We start from the raw sequence: 4,320 nt of genomic DNA, 5'->3' as shown, positions 1-4,320 counted from the left end.
CTACTTTTCTTTCTGCCTAACGTGCCCCTCCCACCTAGCATGGATGTATTATGACTGGATCTGATCCCTCCAAAAACGCAGCCCTACCAGGAACAGGAGGAGAATCTCGTCCTGGCATGAGCAAAGTCAAAGGCCCGGTTCTTTTAGACCGGATGGGGGGAGAGGCCTTACAACGTCCTAATGTGCCCCCACAGCCCTGTTAGGGACAGGAGGAAAACCTCGCCCTAACTTGAGCAAAGTCAAAGGCCCGGTTCTTTTAGACCGGATGGGGGGAGAGGCCTTACAATGCCCTAATGTACCCCCACAGCCCTGTTAGGGACAGGAGGAAAACCTCGCCCTAACTTGAGCAAAGTCAAAGGCCCGGTTCTTTTAGACTGGATGGGGGGAGAGGCCTTACAACGCCCTAATGTGCCCCCACAGCCCTGTTAGGGATAGGAGAAAAATCTCGCCCTAACTTGAGCAAAGTCAAAGGCCCGGTTCTTTTAGACCGGATGGGGGGAGAGGCCTTGCAACGTCCTAATGTGCCCCCACAGCCATGTCAGGAACAGGAGGAGAACCTCGTCCTGACATGAGCAAAGTCGAAGGCCCGGTTCTTTTAGACCGGAGGGGAGAGGCCTTACAGCGCCCTAACGCGCCCTCACAAGCAAGGCTAGTAAGGGGAGGAGAACCTCGCGCCGGCTCGAGCAAAATGGAAGGTCCGGACTCCTACGGGAGTCGGGTTCCGTCGCCAAGGAAGACCTCACCCGGACTCCTACGGGAGCCGGGTTCCACCGCCAAGGAAGACCTCACCCGGACTCCTACGGGAGCCGGGTTCCGCCGCCAAGGAAGACTTCACCCGGACTCCTACGGGAGCCGGGTTTCGCCGCCAAGGAAGACCTCACCCGGACTCCTACGGGAGCCGGGTTCCGCCGCCAAGGAAGACTTCACCCGGACTCCTACGGGAGCCGGGTTCCGCCGCCAAGACGGACTTCACCCGGACTCCTACGGGAGCCGGGTTCCGCCGCCAAGGAAGACTTCACCCGGACTCCTACGGAAGCCGTGCTCCATCCGCCACTTCTGCAGCAAGGGTCAACAATGGTGGCGAAACTTGGCCGCGTAACAAGGTCGGATGAAAGGAAAGAGCCCCCCCCCACGGCGACATCTACGACAAACAAGCCAAACGATAAGAAAGGTTCAACAGACGACAATATCAGTGCTACGCGTGGACAAGGTAACACAAAGCACTCTTTTTTCCATTTTCGATATACGCACTACAAGACCAGGACGGCCAGGGAAAGAAGGACAAAACAACAAAAAGAAAATAACTACATAAAGACAAAAGAGCTCTAAGGAGGTCCTGCTTCCTCCGACCTAGGGTTATCACCTCCATCCCTCAACCAGGACTGCCTCAGGTTCTCCATTGCTTCTTCTAGTTCTTCCTTCTTCCGCAGCGTATCCTGGAGCGCCTGACGAAGTTGCCGACTCTCAGCCTCCGCTTCTCGATGCCACTTCCGCAAAACTTCGGACTCCGCCTCTGCGTCCGCGACGGCCTTTCGCTCCAGCGCCAGTTGGATTTTCACTTGTTGCAGCTCGGCTGTCTTCTCCCCAAGGGAGACAGAAATCCCTTCGACAGTGCCTCTCAGGGCTTGGAGCTCTTCGGTATCTTGGGCGAAAGTAAGCTGCGCCCTAGTAACCAGCTGCCTCTGGAGACGAACGACCTCGTCCGCCGCCTTCCGGAATCTCCCTTTGTACTATTCCACATGCCGGCGCCAGCTGGCCCGCTGTACGTCGTGGCTCATCTCAGCGTCTTGAAGCTACTTCTGGAGGTCGGAGATCTTCTGCGACCACTTCTGTTCATCATCAACCCGTGCCAGGAGCCGGGATGAGTTTCTTCCAGCTGGCCGATCTTCCTCTTCGCAGTGATAGCTCCACCTTAAGGGCACTGATCCTGGCTTCTTGAGCCCAAGTTCGGTCGCTGGCGCTCTTCTTACATTCCTCGAGCTCCTTTGTGAAGTTCGCCTTCCTCCGGCTGTAATCCATGATCGCCTTCACTTGAAGACTCCTAAAGTGGGTGGCCTCAGCGGCGGCTTCGGAATGGCATTCTCTCGACTTGTGGAGCTCGCCCTCCGACTTCTTCAACTTCTTCGTCAGGTGGAGGACCTCCTTTTTCAGCCGCTGGATAGTTGACTTCAGCGGGACCCCCAGGGGCAAGGGAAGTGCTTCAGCAGGGCACTGCCATCGGAAGGTGCAAGCATCAAAGACCGACTCATTACAAGAAGAAAGGAAGAAAGGAGGAGGAGGGGGAAGGAGAGGCCATCCACAACAAGAAATTTGACTTTATTGATTGAATAATTTTGAAGACAAACAGAAAGGACATATGGTGACAAAATAAGGGCACAAGATCGGAGGTCTCAGACCTCAGGGGTAGGAGGTGGAGAACTCGGCGCGGGGGTGCGACTGCGGTGGCAGGGACGAAGGGCCGCCTCGTCTTCAGACTCCTCAAGAAAGTCGAGATCGAGGTCGGGGTATCTGCTGGCCACCTTCTCTTGGCAGAGCTCGAACCCCTTAGTGAACGCCTCCTGGCCGAACTGGACGTTCAGTTTCCCTCATCTCCGCGGAGGCCTTGAACTCCTCCACCGCAAGGGCCCTGGCCTCCGAGACCAGGATCGGAGTTTGCTCGGCCAAATGGGCGACTCGGCCTCCGCCTTCCCTCGCCGACTCCTCCAAGATTCATCTCTCCTCCTCCCGGGCTTGTCTCTCCTCTTCCCGGGCTTGCCTCTCCCTCTCCAGGGCCTCCTGGAGGGCGGCTACTTCGGCCGTCTTCGCTTGGAGGCGAGCAACCTCAGCCTGGCAGTGCTCCTCCGCTGAAGGAGGTCCCTTCTCATGCGGTCGTCGCCTCAACATAGGCGAAGAGCTGGTGCCCCAATCTGCAAGGACGGATAGAGAATTACAACAAAGGCAAGTGACCATGCAAATAAACATCCGCTTACCTCAAGGAAGGACCCCAAAGAGTCCCACGCCCGCTGCTCGGGATCGGCGCGGTCGATCCCTCTCCACGACATCGGACAGGATGCAGCCATTGAGCAGCCGCCTGATCAGGTCCTTGTCGTTGAAGGGTTCTCCGATCCCCCTCGGAGCAGGCGGACTCTCTGCAGCGACTCGGCGGCTGCTCGCCCTGCGAGCCACCGATTTCCTCCTCCTCCCGCGGCGGGCCCTCCGTGGGGCGAACCCCCGGAACGGGGACCCCAGTCGGCGGGCTCCTCGAGAAGCCCGGGGGCCACTGGCTCGGCATCGAAGGAATGTCGATGGCCGGGGCGCCTGGACGGGCGCAGCCAAGCTCGTCTCCTCGCCCTGGCCCTCTTCGCCGATCCGGAGGCCGTCGCGCCCTTCCTCTTCTGAGCTCTCATGCCCTTGGCGAGCATCCGCGTGGCTTCGGCGTCCATTGCTAAAAAAAAAAAAAAAAAAAGAGAAAAGAAAAAAGAAGAAGCGACACCGATCAGTCCAGAGTCAAAAAAAAAAAAAAAAAAGAGAAAAGAAAAGAGAAAGAAAAGAAGAGAAGAGAAAGAAAAGAGCGGGAAGGAAAAGTGAAGAGAAGAAGAAGGAGAAAAGAAAGAGATAAATACTTGCTGGATCCTGAGGGCTCAGGCCGATGTTGAAAAGAAGCTGCTCCCTCAGAAGATTAGGAAGGGAAGGAGCGGGATAAGTAGAAGCTTCTGGGCGGCCTGGAGGTCGTCCTCCCAGGCTGGGAGCCCGACGGGCGGAATCCCTCAGAGACCCCCAAGGGGGCAGGCCCAGTTCCAGGGTCGGGCAGTAGACAAAGAGAAATTTCTCCTTCCAATTGTGAATCGAAGAAGGGGCCCTTCAGCAACCCCTTCTTACCAAACTGGGGGGAGAAGTACCACCAGTCCTTCGCGAAGGATGGCGTTTGAAGTGTAAAAATGCCTGAACAAGGAGAGGGACGGCTGGACCTCGGCTATGTGGCAGAGAGAGAAACCCTATCAAAAATCTAAAGGAATTCGGGGCCACGGAGGCGAGAGAAATGTCTAAGAAGCGGAAGAAGGCAGCAACGAAGACAGGAAGCGGAAGCCGGAGTCCGGCACGGAACGCTCCTGATACAAACAGAAGCGACCAGGAGGAGGAGCGCTGGCCCGATCAGAGGGGCCAGGTAGCTCCAGGTCGTACTCCGGAGGAACCCCATACCGAACCCTTATCAGAAGGAGTTCATCCGGAGTCGACGAACATGGAATGGCGCCCGGTGCAAAAATCGGGCGAGGCCCTGCCCCAGACGCAGGCTCGTCCGCAGAGGCAGCGACCTGGGGGTTCGAAGCAGAAGAACTCTCA

The sequence above is a fragment of the Elaeis guineensis genome, chromosome 4 (genome assembly GCF_000442705.2).
Source record: "Elaeis guineensis isolate ETL-2024a chromosome 4, EG11, whole genome shotgun sequence".
Lineage (NCBI taxonomy): Eukaryota > Viridiplantae > Streptophyta > Magnoliopsida > Arecales > Arecaceae > Elaeis > Elaeis guineensis.
Note: the sequence above shows the minus strand (reverse complement) of the source record.